This window comes from Phascolarctos cinereus, unplaced genomic scaffold (assembly GCF_003287225.1).
Source record: "Phascolarctos cinereus isolate Bilbo 61053 unplaced genomic scaffold, phaCin_HiC Scaffold_4;HRSCAF=312, whole genome shotgun sequence".
NCBI classification, from domain to species: Eukaryota; Metazoa; Chordata; class Mammalia; order Diprotodontia; family Phascolarctidae; genus Phascolarctos; species Phascolarctos cinereus.
In genome coordinates this window covers 202,826,728-202,846,492 of record NW_027555847.1, presented here as the reverse complement: position 1 = coordinate 202,846,492, position 19,765 = coordinate 202,826,728, and the positions used below count along the sequence as shown (strand labels likewise).

The 19,765-nt window shown below is 40.2% G+C and overlaps 1 protein-coding gene across 2 annotated transcripts in view; it reads right to left on the bottom strand.

Annotated features, from left to right (window-relative positions):
• LOC110198225 (PALM2-AKAP2 fusion protein) overlaps window positions 1-19,765 on the bottom strand; it is a 267,027-nt gene that overhangs the window by 139,970 nt on the left and 107,292 nt on the right. The window contains exon 1 of one of the 2 annotated variants that reach the window (XM_078152853.1): window positions 15,298-15,581. The exons of the other annotated variant lie outside the window; for it this stretch is intronic. The gene's annotated coding sequence lies outside the window, so the exon portion shown is untranslated. Of the gene's footprint in view, window positions 1-15,297; window positions 15,582-19,765 lie in introns of those variants that run through there. 2 annotated transcript variants of the gene reach the window in all.

The following is a 19,765-nucleotide window of genomic DNA, read 5'->3' as shown; positions in this document are numbered from 1 at the left end:
AAAAAATGACCACAGGGAAGAAGCTACTTGGGTCTGTTAACCATTGTTTTTCCACAGCTTTTCCCACATATTACTTTAATATACCTGCCACTTTCAGGCTATTCTTCTGACACCTTTGAAGGCCCACAGAAAGTGAAGCTGTGGAGGAAACAGGACAAATACCCCTTTCTGTTCCACGGCCTTCCTGGGACAGGAATACATACAAACCCTGTGATCCTAGTGATTTGTGCCAGAGCTGGGTCTCTGAACATTCAAGAAGGAAAAAAGCATATTCCATTTAGCTACTCAAAAGGCTACTTTAGGGAAAGGTGGAGAGGGGCGGTTGGGAAGGAAGGACGAAAGATCACTTTTACCTCACTTCAGGAAGATGAAAGCCCAGAGTCACGGGTGCAGTTACTTGGAAAGCCATGGACACCAGGTAACCTGTGATGACTGTTCAAACCTGGGCAAACCTGGGCCTTGTATGCAGACTGGAGTGCTTCAAAGGGTCCTCTACTCAACACTGTAACTGCCCCCCTACATCAATCCTTCTATCTCATCCTATTCAGTTTCCTATAACAAAGAATAGGGGAATAAGCTAGTTTACCTTTTGGTCAGTGTCACATTAGCAGTATGGGCAGCTAGGTGGTGCAGTAAACAAAGCTCTGGGCCTGGAGTTGAGAAGACTCATTTTCCTGAGGTCAAATCTGGTCTCAGATACTTACTAGCTATGTGACCCTTGGCATGTCACTTCACCCTGTTTGCCTCAGTTTCCTCAACTGTAAAATGAGCTGGAGAAGGAAATGGCAAACCACTCCACTATCTTTGCCAAGAAAACCCCAAAACAGGTCACAAAGTGGTGGACAAGACTGAACGGACTAAAAGGGAACAACACACTTGCACTACCATTCATTTAAATATACTCCCCCCCAATTAATAAAAATGACAATAATAGATACAGATGGACTTTAGTTTGTTTCCTTTATCTCTATTAACATCAAGTGATAAAACACATAAGTCAACAGGATTTCTAGTAAGCATTTTTAAAAGCTCCATTTATGCATTTGCTCTTAGAATATCTTTCATTCTTGAGTATGAAGTACTTCACAATCTCAGAGACAAAGAAAATCATTTTTTTAAAAGAGCAGAATTATTTATCCTTCTGATGAGATGATAACTATTTACTGGTAGGAGGAGTGTTACATGGCACAATTTTGGGGGATTGCATATATACTATGTTGTTATTTTTCATCTGATACAACTTGTCTTAAAAAGATACTAGATTAATCTATTATAATGCACCCTAAAATCCATAGTGACTAATCTTGCTTGTCTAACAATCGACTGCTGAATAATTTCTGCTAGTGTTTTCAAGGCAATTTTGATAGTGTTGCTTGTAATGTTTTTCACCTTCAGCAACGAAACAAGGTCAAGACCACCAAGGGGGCTGTGTGGAAGACTCCCGGAGGTACTGAAGGTTGTGTGAGACATGAAAAGGCACTAGGATGTGTGATAGGAACAGGGTTATAAAGAAGCCAAGGTATCAAAGACCTACTTTTAGCGGTGGCAACTACCAGGAAAACTTACTTGGATGCATCTGTGATCATACCCTTTGGGAGTACTTGGCAATTCAATTCCACACTTCAAAGGGCCTATCACCCAACGAGGGCATTTGACCCAAGGGGAACCTTATAAATGATTTATTTTCTTCTACAGAAATATTTAAAACATTCCTATAGGGTAAGGAGATCATCATTCAGATCCCTATTTCACAGTTCAAAAATAAATCCTGAGGTGCAGAGTTGAGACAATTTACCCAAGTCTCTTAATTCAGTCCAGCCTTTTCACAAGATTAAACCACTCTATATTTTAGGGTCTTCAACATGGCTATTACGTTCCAGACTTTGTTTAGCAAGAAGGCAGTATGCAGCCTACTTGGGAAATCCTCCTAGGTCCTACACTATGGATTCTTTTTCATTGTCTGTTCACATCTATGACTGAAAAAGCAGCATGAAGGACTAACTGCTCCATCAACAGAAGGGGGAAAAAATACAGCATTAAATAAGTCTACCAGTCCTCTAAGTCTTCTGCCTCATATGAGTGTCCCAGGGTGCACAAATACATTTGAATTAAACATGTCTGTGCACCGAGATACTGTCAAGACAGGGGCCTTAAAACTCACATGTGGAACTTGAGAGCCAGACTGTTTTCTGTTAAGTCATTTCATCTGAAAAGAATACTTTCTACTACCTGGGTATTTTAAAGATAAACTGAGGACATTGTAAAGAAAGGGGGAAAAAGTTATATGACCCAACATGAACATAAGAGATTTTGCTTAAGAAATTTAGTAATGCTTCATCCTCATCCACATTCATTTTATGTCTTAAGAATCCCTTTACCTTAAAAAAAATCTTTTAAACCAATTTATAAAAGGTTTTTCTTGGACTTTGTTACTTATCCAGTTACTCAATTTCAACTGTCAAAGCATAAGGAGAATGCAAAATAGTGCTGTATTTCTGTATAGGTAACATAAAAGAGGGGTAGGATACAAGAAAGTTTTGGTAATAATTACTGAGCTAGTAAGAACCAAAAGAGTCCCTATGTACCTAAGTTACATAAATCAAGCAACTCGGAATACTAAAGACAGACAAGAGATGTGGATCCTAATTAAATTTCATTTTAAGCTCCTTAAGGGCAGAAACTAAAACTGGGTTGAGCCCAAAGGTTCGTCTCTAATCTTTGCTGATTGAATGTCTTTTCCCAATAAAATAGTATTTTAAATTGTGGCAAGATTTTCAGATTATTCCACAGAAGTCTACAAATGGGTAACATTTAAAATACTACATGAAATATAGTAAAAAAAAATCCTAGTTTTGAAAGATTAGTATTTAACAACCTGGAGTAGTTGGCCTCTGAGCCAGGAAGGTTCAAGTCATATACACATGTATTGACATATACTGGCTATTCACATACCCTGGGCAAGTTACTCTTAGTCACAGATCTTTAGTTACAAAAGAGGGTGCTGGCTTATCATGGGTTCAGTTCCATTCTCTATCCGGAAAGAGATACAGTTTTACAGTTTTAACAGCAATTTGTTCTTTTTCACACCGGTGCCTTAACAGCTGCCAGCACTAATAGTTTTCCATACCAGGCCTTTGGTCCCCCACATCTAGTAACTAAAAGCAAAATGAAACCAAAAATCAAAATGCCTGTGAATGTTGGTGTTTGAGGAAAAGAACATTTAATTGCAGATTGTCAGACTTTTAATAAAAGATTCTGATAGGCATTCCAGGCACTTTCAAGAGCTTTAGAGACTTAGTGTAATTTTTTTTTATTCTATCAAATTTCATTTAATGTAAGTGAACTATTAGTATTATGCTTATCTGCCAAAGAGCAAAGAAATAGGGTGAGAAACAGAGGAAGACAAGTAGGAAAAAGCAATGAGGAAACAGATTTAAGAGGATGCATCTATGAAGGTGCAAGAGGTTACTGGACATGGAAACGTAGTGGTTAAAAGGAAAATATTAACAGGTTGTTTCCCTCCTCTCTCCCCCAAAATGTTCAACCCTCCTTTAAGCACTGGGAGAATGTTATGAGTAAAAAGGTTTCCCCATTTCCCCCTCTATCCCTCCCCAGCCACTAGGTGGCACAGTTGGTCCAACACAACCATCTTGCTTTGGGGTAATGGAAAGGGCAACAGTCAGTTTGCCTGCTCTTATCTTGAAAAGTTTTTACTTGTTTCTGTGTATTCCCCAGCACTGGGCACATAGTAGATACTCAATAAATATCTTTCATCCTAACTTGATTGCACAGCTTCCTTGGTATTCTGGGAAGGACTAAGTCTTGAGTTCGTTATTTCTGAAATTTATGCCCCTTTTCTTGGCACTGTGGGCATCGTGAATATCATATGACTATTATTGCTAAGCCCAGCTTCACTAGAGATGTCCTGATATCTGAAACATGAAGATTTGTCTGAAAGCTGTGTGAGATCTCTCGGATATAGACAAGCAGATTATGCTTTCTTGGGCATAGGGCTGGTGGTCCTAACTCTCTTTCAGTCTTTCTACCCTCCCCCACAACTAACCATGTGGCTAGGACAGTTATCCATACTGGAGGACTCTCAGGAAAAAAAGCCTCAGAAATTCTCCATAAATGGTAGGAATTCCTATAACATGGTACAGTGGAATGACTGTTGTACTTGGAATTAGAAGACTGGGTTGTATCCTGTAAAGATTCCTTACAACCAGGGGTATCCTGGTAAATGTTTAAAAACCAGATTGGGGGGAGGTGCAGAAAAAGTATGGATTTAGGACACTTTTAAGTATAATATGCTCTATCATTTTCCTAAGTCAATCAATAAAATAACAAATCAAGTCTTGATTTGCAGGGTTTGCTGATATCTGAAGTGCAAATAAATGCTTACAATGAAAATTTGGCTCTCCAACTACAGCTGGCTCCAGCATACCCTTGCTACATAAAACATTAAGTCTATGCTTCTTTGATTCCCATGCTCCTCACTTCCTCCACCTTCCCGAGACTCACTATTCTCTCCCTTTCCCTTAGAAATCCAGTAATAGAGACTTTAATTCGACAAACATTATTAAGTGTACACTCAATGCTGTTATTTGTGATGAACTTGGACAAGTCATTTAATCTCTAGGCATCTATTTCCTCATCTGTAAAATATAGGGGTTGGGCTAGACTTTTAAAGTATATACCTCCAAGCCTAAATTTGAGACTATGGTCCCATTCCTATTGCTCCTCATTTCCTTGAGCCTTCTTCACTTAGAAACACAAAAATGGGGAATTCGATTCAATGAACATTTTATCAAGTGCCTACTCTATACAGAGCAGAGTCAGGTCAACAAGCAAGTCACCAAAGATGCTTAGCTAGGTACCAGAAAGAGACATGCAAGCAAAAAAAAATTCCATTTTCTCACAGAGCTTATATTTTAATGGAGGAAGACAACAAATAAGAGGGAACTGAAAAGGTGGGGTGGGTGGAAAAAGAGAGTACAGAAGGTGTTGAATTGAGGCCTAGAGCACGCAGCAAGTGGAGTGAGCATGGCTGGTCTTGATACTTCCTCAAAATGGAGGTTACAGGGGCAGAGGAGTCTTCTAAGGTGAGTACCATTTACGGGAGCTACAAAATGTATATGATATCTGGGGGTTTTTTTTCCCTTAGGGACCTTAGCGTCTGGCAGGGGATAAGAGCTGCATAGATATGAAGTGGAGTGATATGGTGATATGGTTGAGAAGAACTTGGAATCCCAAGATCTGAGTTCTAACTCTGCCTTGGATTTTTACTACCTTTGTGATCTAGCTGAAGTCACCTAACCTCTCAGGTCTGTTTCCTCAAATGTCAAATGAACTTGGAATAGATGGCCCCTAATATCCCTTCCCCGCTCTAGAGTTATGATCCTGTATACCAAATAGGTGCAAAATAAAGTGTTTTGAGATATCTTGACACCATGTTAAAAATAAGGACAAGAAAAGGTGATATGAGTTGGATTTATGGAATGGGTAAGAATTCTTCCTTGATGCTCTCCCTGCCGTTGTAAAGACCTACCCTAGCAATTGTGTGTGTGTGTGTATATATATGAAGAGATATATATGTATATACACATATATGTATGTGAATATGTATATGTGCGTGTGTATATATATATGTATATATATACATATATATATATTTACATCTTTCTTCCTTAGAGAAACTGCCATCAAGTTTTTGTTTTGTTTTCTTTGCCTAATCCTTCTACTAAATTCTAAATTTCCTGAGGGTGGGATCTTTCCCGATCATACTTTCAGCACACAGTTGTAGTTGAATGATAGGATGAATGAACAAATTAAAAGTCAGTAGGCAAAGGGGACAGGCAGAGGATGAGACAGATGAGTAGTGTCATGGAAAACAATGAACTTGGACAGACTTCAAGTCATGGTGGAGGACAGAAGGCCTTGGTGTGCTGTGGTCCATGGGGTCATGTAGAGTTGGACACAACTAAACTACAGCAGCAACAATAAGGCAGAGGAGGAGGAGGGAGTACAGTAGCATGTAAGGCTGATTGGGGGTGGAGGACAGGGAGAGAACAATCCAGTGTGATTAGTGAATTGAGTACAAAGCAAAGAATTGTATGAATTTACACTGGGGTTTGAAGGTCAGGCGAAGCCCTTTACATTTTATTCAGGTTTCCCTTGTCTGGTTAAGGGAATACCCTGGGGCTCCACCTAATTCTACTCTGAGGCCCAGATGGTGGCTCAGGGTCGCCTTCCTTCCCCCACTTCCCAATCAGAGCATGGTCACATGTGCATTCAGCAAACACTCAACTATGACTGTTCCCCCAAGGAGGTACAGCCAGCTTTCCCTATCTTACATCCTTTATGCTTGTCACAGTGGAACATCTGTCATCCTTTTGGATGCTGAGAATTGTTTTCATAATTAAATGTATGATGAAAAGAATATTTCAAAACAATGTACACATTGTGATTTCATACAAAAGCAATGTCCACCCACTCTCCCCCTGTCACGCCTCTCTGCCACACTGAACATTAGTGTGAACTTTCCTCAAAAAGGGAAAGAATCCAGAGCAGGGGAACACATTCTCTCAAGTCTTATGTTCTCAACACCATTTACTCTTCCTTTTCAAAAGCACATGGACTTTTCTAAGCTGCTCTGGCTTTTATGCCATTCTTTGGAAGGATGAAATGAATGACTGCAGAACACTTTTTTTTTTTGCCAGCCTAGTATATTATTACAGTCTTGGAATCACACAGCAGAGGCTTAAGCATGTATTTTAATTCCTATAGGAAGAGGGCTTTTTAATTTGCAACTGGTAACTATTTGAGTTAGCCAGAATCTTGACTGATGAATTTTTTCCCACAAATCCTCAGCTTCATAAAATAGAGGAAGATGTGACAGTATATTCAACCCTCCAGTTTGTGCTGCCTGGCTCACACAAGCTTTTACTCCAGAAAATAAAGCTAGTTGCTGCTTTATTCCTCTACAGAGATGACATCACCTTAATGTAAAACGATGAAGTCAGCCCAGGAATGAAAAAAGTGAACTTAGGCCAAACAGCTGGAGGGCTAAAACACTCATTTGGCCCTCCTCCCCAAATATATACTTCAGGAAGAGGTTATGGCTAAGATGGGCTATGAAAAATAAATAAAAAATAATTACTAACTATATATCAATATCAGGGAAGCAGGCAGCCTGGTTAGAGAAACCGGCCTTGAAACCAGGACCTAGTTCTGCTGGACACATCCTGCCTGTGTGACCCTAGGCAAGGTACTTAACAATTAAGTGTTCTAGAAACCTCTTTAGGACAACAAATTGCTGATTTACATAGGCAGAGGGAGTTTCCTTGCCTGATAGTTCCATATTCCAATGACATCAAAGATCCAGTCCCCATACCGATTACTGTTGAGGGTACCACCATCCTCCCAAGTCATCCAGGTTCACAACCTAGCGGTCATCCTCACCTCTTCCCTCTCTCACCTCCCCTAATATACACTCTGCTGCCAAAGGCTGTTTATTTTACCTTCCTAACATCTCTCGTGTATGTCCACTTCTCTCCTCCAACACTGCTACCCGCCTGGTGCAGGCCCCTATCACCTCACCTCCGAACTTTCAATAGCTCCTTGTTGGGCTCTCCCTGCCTCAGGTCTCTCCCTACTTTAGTCCATTCCCCACTTAGCCACAAAAGTGATCTTCCTAAAGCTCAGGTCTGATCATGTGACACCCAGCCTCTCTTCCTCAACCGCTCCCCCCACTCAATAAACGCCAGTGGCTCCCTATCCCATTAAGGACCAAATCTAAAACCTTCTGTTCGACATTCAAAGTTCTCCCTTCCCCACTTTCCCAGTCTTCTAGTATCTTACATCCATTATTCTTTTTGAACCAGAGACACTGGCTTCCATGCTGTTCTTCACACAAGATACTCCATTTCCTAACACGAGGCACTGTCACTGGCTAAACTCCATGCCTGGAATGCTCTCCCCTCCTCATTTCTACCTCCTGGATTCTCTGGCTCTTTTAAAGTCCAAGCTAAAGCCTTTCCCAATCCTGCATACTTCTAATACCTTCTATCTATTGATTATTTTCAATTTATCTTGTCTATAGCTTGTTTGCACCTAGTTGTTTGCATGTTGTCTCTCCCACGGGACTGTGAGTTCCTTGAGACTGTCTTTTGCCTTTCCTTGTATCCCCAATATCTAGTAAGCACTTAATAAATGTTTACTGATTTGACTGCCAGGCAGTATCCTGGGTCCTGGGGATACAAAGACAAAAATGGAAGGCCCTCCCATCAAGGAGTTTCCATACCATTAGGAAACATAAAACATACATATAAACATTGTGCAGTTTTAAGCTTTGATAAGCTTAAATAGCTTAAAACCACATTAAGCCTTTTGGGACACCCTATATATAAATGAAATACAAAGTAATTTGGGGAGGGGGGAGAAGTACTAGCAACTGGTGAGGTCTTATACAGAAAGTGTCAATTGAGCTGCACTTTAATCTAGAAAGTCTAAAAGGACTGAGTGTATTCTAGACAGCAGAGTCAAAGGCACTAAAATGGAAAATGAAATATTCAACAAAATGATAAAAATCTATGAATGTTTCACTGCCCCTGGAGTCTCTTGGACATTCCTCCCAGCTAGGGCAGAACAGGTTTAAAGGCCATGGGATCAGGATTTAGAGCTAGACCTTGGTCCAATCCCTTTATTTTACTGATGAAGAAAACAGGGCTCCAAGGGTAAGGTGACTGGCCCAAAGTCACATAGGTAGTAAATGGCAGAGTCAGGATTCAATTGCCAATTCTTTGACTCCAAAACCAATGCTCCTGCCAAGTAGAAATCACTTGGCCTAGACTCTACTGTGCATCCTGTTTGGAGGAATTTCCCCAGAGCAGACCTGCTTTCAGTCTGAGGTTTCCCAAGATGACCAAACAAAAAACTAAAACTTCCATATTTGCACTCACAGTTTCTATACATGCTAAGTTTCTATTCATGCTAAAGTTTTTGCTGCTTATTTGTTCCTACTTTATCCACATTTAAGAAATATTTTTCTTTCAGACATACCTCTGCTCAATAAAAAGATTTTCAAAAATTAAAATGGGTAAAATTGGAACGAATGGCAAATTTGGCAACCTACCATTCGGTGCTAGTGCTTCTTTTTTCTATAATTTTGTCAGCAGGTTGGAAGGTAAAGTGAAATTGATACGTACATCTTACAAATATCACTTGCGTTTGTATTTAACCACATGCATAGAGCAGATGCCTTTGAGGACCAACGCAAGTCTTTCCACTTCCTCTGATGTGGCTCTGTGATTGACTCCTTTAAAATTATTCAGCAGGGCACTGTGAACATTTGTGAAGAAGCAGAGACCTATCAAAAAATGAAGCTACAATGCATGTTTTATCTGTACTCACAAAAGGGGGAACGTTCTGGTTAATTTGATATCCTGGTTAACTCAAAACCCCTTGTTTCAATTGTAACTGCCTCAGCAAGGAGAGTATAGAGGACCCTCTGAACAGTTGATGATTGAGAATCTTATAATAGCTCTCTGGTTATTTTCTCAATATTTAGAGCTTACTATAGAATACTGAGGAGGTAATAAAAATAATAGCTAGCATTTACATAGCATCTACTATGTGCAGGGAACTTTACAAATATTATTTCATTTTATCCTCACAACAACTCTGGGAGGGTACTATTATTATTCAGGTTTTGAAGCTGAAGAAGGAGACAGAGACAAACAGAAGTTAAGTGATCTGCCCAAGGGAAAAAACTAGCCTCAGACACTAACCAGCCCAGTCACTTAAGGTCTGTTTGCCTCAGTTTCCTCATTTATAAAATGAGGATAATAATAGCGTTTACTTCCCAGTGTTGTTGTAAGATCAAATGAGATAACAATTGTAAAGGGATTAGCACATTTCCTGGCACAGAGTTCGCTATTATTATTATTATTATTAAATATCTGAGGCTGGATTTAAACTCAGGTCTTCCAGACTCTAGTCCTAGCACTCCATCCACTAAGCTCCATCTACCTTCCTCGGTAGAAAGACATTCTTCTGTTGTTTGACATTCAAAGCCTTCCACCAATCTGATGCCACCTGACATTTCCTGCCTTCTCTCTTCTATTCCTCTTCAAGACTCCATGTTCTAGTCAAATTGGATTATCCTCTGTGACTTGAAAAATCCCATGTATTTTCTTACTTCTATTCCTTCATTCATGCTATTCCCAGTACTTACAATGTTCTCCTTTCCTTTCTTCACCTGCTGAAATCCTCACTATCCTTTAAAATTCAATTCAAATGACATGCCCTCTACGAAGCCTTCCCTGATGCCAGCAGTTGGTAATGCCTGTTCCTTTTTGACTTCACATAATTTGCTTTGTATCTCTCTAATGTACTTATAAAATGTGATACTATCTAATTGTGTGTTTTTGTCTTATCCACATCCTAGACTCTAAGCTGTTGACTGAACCCGTGCTTTCCCACCAAAATGTATGCAAGAAATGAAGATTTCTGAAGAGAAATCTCTCTCTCTACCAGTTTTTTCCCCCAAGCTACAAACAAACAAACAAACAAAACCCCTATTCCTCAAACCTGGGATTTGGACCCTGATCTTCAGCCATCAAGTACTCTTTCTACTCCACCAAAATGCCCTGATTAATCATTCTTTCAATTACGATGATTTAGTATATGTATTCCTCATTTACATGTAATAAGTGAGCCAGACTATACTGTAATTTTTAAAATTTCTCCATATCGGTAAAGTAGTAATGTTTCTTTTTAAGATTTTAAACCAAATGTTCTGTGAGTGTAAATAAAGTTTAGATAAGAAAAAGTTCCTGCTCTCAGTGGGGTTTATAGTGTCCTAGTGATATAAGATGCATCCTCAAAAGAAAACCAACACTGGACAGCCTGAATGATAGACTTCATTCAACCTTTTAAATAATGTACATATTTTCATCTATTTTAGACCTGGTCACCTGCAGATGATGATGATGATAACACCAACAAGAGCTAACATGTTAAGCTTTGTAAAACTTTTTACAAATATTTTCTCATTTGATTGACATCACAACCCTGGGATATAGGTGCTATTATCATCCCCATTTTACAGTTGAGGAAGCTGACTGAGGTTAAGGGACTTGTCCAGGGCCATACAGCCAGTAAGTACCTGTGTCTGCACTTAAAACCAGAGCTTCCTGACTCCAGGCCCAGCACTGTGCCACCCAGCTGCCTATATTTTATGATGCCAATGACAAAGTTATAGTGATAATAGTAATAAAGACTGGGTGTTATAATTTGCATACAGTAAAGAAAAGCCATTACTTCCCTGACAAACTTTATAAAATTTGCTATCTGATTAATATGCTAATCAATCATTTCAAATGTCCAATTGCTGGTATAGAAATCCTGAGAGTAACAATCTAAGCAAAGATAGGCAAATGAGATTTAACACTTTGACTTTATTGAGGTGAATAAAGTGGCTCCCCACTTTTTGTCTCTGAATAAAAGGTACCTAGCATCATAACAGGCATATGCTATAAGCACTTAGTCAATACTTGTTTAATTGAATTATGTATCTCTAGTAAATGATAATATCTTTTTAACTTTCATTTTTATCTGCATCATTTGCAATCAGTAGATTAACTTCAGGTGACACACTGATAAACAGGGCATGCTAACAAATTCATTCTGGAGAAAATGTGCCATCAAATTTTTTTTAAGTGCACTTATTTTTTTCCCGTCATTTTTCTGTCATGTCCAGGGACCCCATTTGGGGTTTTCTTGGCAAAGATACTGGAGTAGCCTACCATTTCCTTCTCCAGCTCATTTTGTTTTACAGATGAGGAAACTGAGGCAAAGAGGATTAAGTGACTTGTCCAGGGTCACACAGCTAGTAAGCATCTGAAGCTGGATATGAACTTAGGAAGATGAGTCTTCCTGACTCTCTACCCATTATACCACCTAGCTGCCCTTATTTTATTTTTATTTTCATTTTTTAAAAGATAAGTGCTACAATCTACCTTGGACTGATTAAAAGACAACTACCACTACCAAAAACAAAAACATAGCCAGGTGTTCTTGTGGGTGTATAATTCTCCATCATCAGATAATAAAATTAAGCAACACAGTAAATGTTATATCTTATTTGTGGTGCCTGAGGCTGTTAAGTCAATAGAACAAAGTTTGTGAAAGTGAAATAGATTTACATGGCTTAGGACAATATTGCATAAAATTCGGTAGAGGCGAGCTTCGTGCCAGCTGACATGCTTGAGTTCTGAGATAACGGCTATTTCCATCTCAAAATAAAGCAACCCTTCTCATCTTGCCCTCAACATTATTATAATTAGTAAGTTGATATGAACTCTGTTTATTCCAAATGTAATCCATTAACATGCCCACCACCTACACTCAACTACTGACGCAGGGAAGATAAGCTAATCAGTGATGTATTTGTGTGTGGAGATCCCAAGTTTTGCATCTTTCCTTCATTACTGTTTATGACTAATTGTGCTGCAACCCAAATAGTTACAGGATGTGTGTAATTCCTGGTGTACCCACTCATAAGTGAAACTATCCTTTAAGGAAATGGTAAATGGTCACTACTGGAGACAATGAGCTCATGAGTGACTACCGTTATGAAACCATTTCTGGCCTTTAAACTCCCACACAGGGCAAGGGAAAAAAAGGTAAAGCAAACTCATTAGCAGGTGCAAATTTTTTCCAGGCATGTGTTACATTTGAAATCCTCTTTATGAACATAAAGTCTACAAGAAAAGGGGAAGGAGAGAGGAAGAGGAATGAGTAACTAAATTTAAACCTTTAATTGGTAGAGGGAAGTTTAATCAATCAAAATAAGTAAATGTGGCTTTCAAATTCTGGAGGCAGATCTACATTCAGCCTGATACTGCTAATATACATGCATTTTAAATGCTATTTCAGCCAGTTCATTCATCAAATGAAATGCAACTCTTTAGAATCCATAATGTAGACAAAGAGTTAGCTCTCAGATAATAAATGTATTCAAAACATAATGTATAAGAAACCCCCTTTCAAATTAAAGAATAAATTAATGCAAACAAAAACAAAGGGCTAGCTCCAAGTTCCTAGCTCACTCAGTTGCAAACAGCATGGGAAAAGTTACAATCTACAGCATCTTTCAAAACACGGACAAATAGTGCATATATAAAAACATTAATATCAAACTCTTTAGTGTTATAGGGGATTCTTCACAAAGTCAAGATACGGCATCCTGCACACTCGTTAAAATTTGTAGGGCTACAATGCACTATACGCCTTATAAATTAAGCCTCCATTACCTCACTCTGCACCATCCTCTCCTTGCTAACTCATATCTCTAGCCTCTTCCTCTTTGTACTCCTCCCCCCAACTTAATTTGGGTGGAGGGAGCTCACTGCTGCATACAGGGCATACCGACAGTAAAATGCACCATTGAATATTCGCCTGTTTGAATTCCACACACATGAGGTTTCAGTAACTAAATCTGGTATTTCATTCCTCCTGTCTGTCTTTTCCCTCCTCAGCTCACCAAGCACTATCTGCTGGTACAATAGGCAAAGGATCCTATTTTTTTTTCTAGCTTCATTCAACCCTACAACCTTAACAAATTCTGCAACCTTGCCCTAAAGTTCCATTATTAATACAGTCTACCCTTATCCCTATACTTTTCAACTCTGGCACCTGAAATCCATATGCCTGGCCCAATACCCCACAATTCATTTTTACCATCACTTCTCAGCCTGTCACAATCACTTTTATTCCATCAGCGTATCACCTTGTGACTAATGGAGACAAAAGAAAAGGAGATTTCCATCCTTTGATTACCCCCCCTCAAACAACACAAGATTTGTATTAGGTATGATTCTCAACCTCAGGTGAAAATCCCCGCCCCTGACATCCATGAAAGCTTAGGAAATTACCCTCCTCCCTCAAAAGAGCCAGAAACAATAAAGAGAGCAAAAAGTCCCTTTCCTCTGTCCACTTACAGCTATCCAAAACTTGTTCCTTAGCTTCAGCTTCCACTTAATCCCACTTTAAATAACACTGTTTCTTACCTAGGACCCAGAGTGTTCCAATCATCATGGTGACTTCCAAAAGATGTTAGTTAATATTCCCTTTCTCATATTTTTTTTTACTTGGTTATTTTATTTTTAAATACTCTAGCAACAGAGATGGCTAGAATGGAGTGGTGGCTGGTGGCTGTAAGGAAGCGGCAATATATTATTGGCATTATTTTCATTTACGGCCAGCGCTGGTTGCCCCAGAAATGGCCAAGAAATGGTGTAAAGTAGATCACCAAGGTCATGCATGACTGGAAATGGAGGTAGACCGGCAGAATGCTGCCCTGGAACCCCAGATATATTCAGACATCTTAAAGGGAAGCATCCAGTCATCCTTAGCTATAGACTCATGGAAGTCTTATGAAGTACATAGGCAAGAATCACCAAGATGTAAGGACACAAATGGGCAGCGATTTGCCCTGGGTGGAATGAATAACCAGGAATGGCAACTTGTACCTAAGGAAAGACTGTATTTACCACTGATCCCGTGGGTTAGGGTGAGATGGAAGTAATTTGTTTTTAAATAAAGCCTGAACAAGGAAGACCGCCCAAGGCACAGTTAAATGGATTCTCCATGGAGAATTCAAGTGAGGACAAGGAACAGAGTCACACCCAGAATGGGCTGGTATGGAGGGGTTTTGATCCATACAACTATGTGGGGATATCCATATCGATGAGAACTCAGATCCACTGGAATATTGGAACATATTAATTACCTCAGCTACAAATAAAACTCGAAATATTAAGGGTAACCCTGTAATCCAGGACACAAATCCATATGTCCCGAAGAAAGCCTTCCCTGTAACCCAACATACTGCTTCTACTCATCAGACCCTTTCAAAACTTGCACCAGACAACCCCCTCAGTGATGACACGTCTCCCTCCTTCATTCTGACCCCAAAACCTCTGACCAAACGCATCCACCCCTAGTCACTTTTATTCCTTCCCTCGAGGTGTTACAAAAGAGGTTCCCACTCAATCTCTAGACCCCCATTCTCTTACCAAAGAAAGAAGCCTGTGTAGGAAAGCGGGGCCCTTTGCTTCCACCACAACTCATGGAGAGCTACTAACTATGTAACCTTCCCGCCCCCAAAAGAGAAAGGGATGAGAGGAGAAAGGGGTGGGATGCCCCCGGCCTGCCTGCCTCCCCCACTAAGGGTCCGGAGGAGATCCCGCCACCGCTGCATTGGGCTCCGGGTGCCAAAGGGGAGATACCCACCTTTCAGCGGGGGCGCGCGGGTGGCCACGCTTTCTGGCTCCCTCCGGCTGCGGCACCAGGTCCTGGGCTGCCACCACCTCCGTCGCCTTGCACCCCCTTCCCTCCAGCACCGCCTCCTCCTCTCACTTCCCCTCCACAGAGCAGGGCTGCTAGCAACTCCGAGGAAGCAATTTGGGGAGAATTGTGGCAGTCCCTCTGCCGAGGGCGTGCGCGCCCGCCGCCGGCTCCGCTAACATTGAGCGCCGCGCAGTCGGCAGCGCCGCCGCCGCTGCGGTGTCCTCCTTCTTCCCTCCCCTTAATCAGCCTCCCTCCCTCCCTCCTCCCTCCTTAGCCCGTTACTCCTCCTCCCTTCGAGTTCCCGGTCCTCCACTCCGCCCCTCCGCTGCTACTGAAGAATAAATAAATAAATGAATGAATGGGCGAAACCCACGAGGGCGGGGGCCTGGCAGCCAGTCCTGGGGAGGGCTTAGCGCGAAGTGGGGTTTGCCGCGCGTCCTCCCACTGCCTAGTGGGGAGACCCAAGGCTGGGGCTGCCTGCCTGGGTCGGGTTACAAGGAGCCGAAGGAAGCCGCAATCTGCTCGCTCCGAGCCGGCCTGCCTCGTCCTGCATTGTGTTTTAGGGACACAGCCAGCGTACCCTGCGGGGGAGTGTGGCTCTTCATTGTCCCGCTAACACGTGCGTCCCTCTGTGCTTCTGGAGTAAGGAGACCAGGGAATTTGCTTTTGTCCTTATTGATTCCACGTGGCTTACACTGGGCAAACAATCAACAAGCAAGCACTAATTAAGCACCTACTATATGCCAAGCAATGGAGCTACAAAACAATCCTTATTCTCCAGAAGTCTGCTTGGATGGTTTGTTTTTATGTTAGTTTTTTTGTTTGGTTTGAGGGGGGTTGTTTGTTTTGTTTTTGCCAGTCTTATCTTTAGGAATATAGATCTTGAAATAGCCCTCAGAGGCCATTTAATCCAGTGGCTCATTTTACATATAAGAAAACGGAGGTTCTGTAAGAGACTTGTTGCAGGTCATAAAGGTGTGGATCAGGTTTTGAACCCAGGTCCTCTGATTCCAAGTCTCTTCCCTCTGAATCACTATGCCTTCAATAATTTGGGGGCAGTCAGTTGAGATACTCTCCCTCCCCAACACACGTGGGGGAAATAGTACAAACTTCTGGAAATAAGTGATAGCAATGTGTCTGCCTGAAGAGTGGAAGGTGGCCAATTGTCCCACATCAAAATGTCTTCCTCCTCCCTTATGGCCCATCATGAATATTTAAGTAATGCTAATATCCCTGTTGCTTCCTTTGAAAACTAGCTGCTTTGGATTTAAAATGAGTCATATCAATCAAAGGAAATTTGAGACGGCCCAAAAAACTCAGCAGCCTCCTTTCTACTTAATAGCCACATTCAGTTAAACTGTACATGTATGATTAATTTATCTTTCTGTTTGTTGTCATAGTTTTAAATGTTCTGAACAATTAAATACATTTCCCCCATAGATGCCAGTCCTACCAAGGCTTAATTCTTACTCTTTCAATTCAATTCAACAAATATTTATTAAGTGCCTCTTATGGGCAAGATACTGCTAAACACTGGGAATACAAAGACAAAAACTGTCTCTTTTTTCAAGGAGCTTTCTTAAACCATCTTTAAGGTCCATTCACAAGAATCCCTAGGCAAAATTTTGGAGTTTACCTATGATCATGGTCATCTAGAGAGCATTAAGATTTTTAAAAATCTGTCTAGCTAACATAGCAACCAATGAAAAATATTTGACTACAGCTCCTGAACCTCCTACTGCAGTTCCTGTCATCTAGCAGAGTTGCCACGGATAAAATAAATACAGCAGCAATTACAAATAATAGCCATGAAATAGGAGACTTTCAATGGGATCCCTTTCAAGAAGTTAACCTTTTAATTTAACAAGCACTTGTTATGTACAAGACCTTGTGCTAAATGCTGAAGATAAAACAATGACATAAAATTTGATTCTTACCTTCAAGGAATAAGTACAATTATGTACAGTGTAATCTATGTGATGCTTTTTTTTTAATGTAATTTACCTCCAGGGTCCAATTCATCGCTGATAGACACTTCATAGTATTTTCTTTAGAGTTTGCAAGGGCCAGGAGGTTTCTTTTCCCTTATATTAAGGAAACCTATTCCTTCCCTTTCTGTTCTATCTATCCTGTCATTTTTAACTCTTAGATTTCCATGGAAAGACTAATGGTTATTATGGCCAAGTAAAAGGTCACAGAGAAGGCTCATTCAGCCACATAAACCCCAACAAATATAGGGAAAAGACCCAGAAAAAACAATGATAAAGAAACTGAAAAAGAAACCGAAACAAGCTCCTGCATCCATTCTAGAGCTGGGAGTGGGTAGAGGTAGAGGGAAGATTCCAGGAGCTAGGGAAAGGAGCCCAGCCAAGAAAGACAAAGTGAGCTTCAAAACCAGATCTGAAGCCAGCCAATCTTCTGAATGGGGGAGGTCACAAGCTAGCTCAAGCTCCAGTATTCAAGTACCTGAAACTAGATCCCAGCCCTGGCCTCTGAGAACAGAAAGGTCAGAACCAACCTCCATATGTCTCTGTTCAGAGAGGCAGTGCTCAGTAATGCAATGTACTTCTCAGAGCAGAAAGCTTGAGAGCAGCTTGATTTCCAGTATCCCACTAGGGCCTATCTGGGATCCATTAAAGGAAGGAACCAATTTCCATTTGAGGATTGTGCAAGACAACAGAGGCCATGACCCACAATGGATTATTAGGAGAGCAAGAGAGAAGCCAGAGACTAAAGCAGAGACCTAATATCAGCTACCCTATCCAGATCAGCATCCAGACTATACATTGGACAGGACTAAACAAAGCCTAATTAACTCTTCCCAAAGTGTCCAAGGGGACTGTCCAAGCACAAAATCCCAATCCCGAACTGATCCTGAAAATATGAGTAAACAGAAGAAAACATTGATCACAATGAAGAAATGGTTAAGAGAAGCACTAGAGGTAAACATAGAAGAAGACAGTAACCTTATAACAACTATAAGCAGAGTCTCAGAGAAAAAAAAGTCTTGGCTTCAAGAATTAAAAATGTGGCTAAAAGAAATGAAGAAAGATTTTAAAAAATGAAATTAGAAATGAAATGAGAATTTAGGGGTTAAAATAGAAAGAAAATAAATCGTATTGAATGGAAGGTGGAAAGCCCTACTCAGGTAGTGGATTTTCTGAAAAATAAAATAGAGCAAATAGAACTCAATGACTACATTGAGACAAGAAATATTAGTATAAAGTCAAAAAATTGAGGTTATAGATAAAAGGTTAGATATCTCCTATCAAAAACAACTGATCTGGAAAATAGGAATAATTAAAAGAGGAATAATTTAAAAATGACCATATCGCCTGAAAACCACAACCAAACAAAAAACCTGAATACCCTATTTCAAGAAATAAGAGAAAAATTCCCAAATCTGTTAGAATCAGAGGGCAAAGCGAAAATAGAAATCACTTCCTGAAAAAAAAACCCTCAACAACAAGAACCCCAAACTGAAAAACATCCAGTGATATCACAGCCAAAATCCAGAGCTTTCAAATAAAAAATTTCCCTGGAACTCCAGGAACGGGAAATGAGTAAGAAGAGCTCCCATATTCCTTCTGTTGGTCAACTTTGCACATAGACTCTGAAGGCTGTACTTTCCCATCAATTTCTAGAAGTGTTAGATACTATTACTTGGGAAACTCACATACAGCTAAGTTAGTTCACAGCTATTAACAATGGCAATGAAGTATAACATTTAGTAGATGTTGATTGCTTGCGAATATATATTGTTTTTGTAGAAAAATGAGGATTTTTCAGGAAACTTCTAAAAACATAGCAGCAGTGAGGTGTTATGTGTGCTCTATTCACCTCCAAAGCTAGAACTTCATTACTGCTCTCCTACTAATAGTCCTATTCCTGTAAAGAAGAAAAAAAAAGCCATAAAGCAAGTAACCTAGATTCTGTTCTGATTTTCCCTTTTACCTTATAAGAGGAACATGCAATTGGTATTGCATGAAATAGTGCTGGAAATATTGTTTCTGGAATAGGCAGTGCCCAGTAGCTGATCCCTATATTACTGAATTTAGGGCAATCTGTATTATTGATATTTTTAACAACTGAAAGAGAGGCATTTTTTTATCGTAGAAAGAGTAACAGCTTTGAAGAAGAGATCTTGAATTCAAATACTGCCTCTGTCTCTTTGTAACTATAGGATTTTGGTTAAATGTCTTAGTCTCTTCATCTATAAAATAAGATGGCTTCTAAGGTCCCTTCTACTTCTAAAGATCTTCTGAATACTTTATGGATGGAGATCATGTTTTAGGATGATAGATTTGGAGCTCAAAAGAATGTCTTAATTATTATTTTTTTTGGAAGGAGGAGGTTAGTCCAGACCTGTGATTTCATCAATGTAGGGGGTTCGTGGGGAGGGATCTCACCC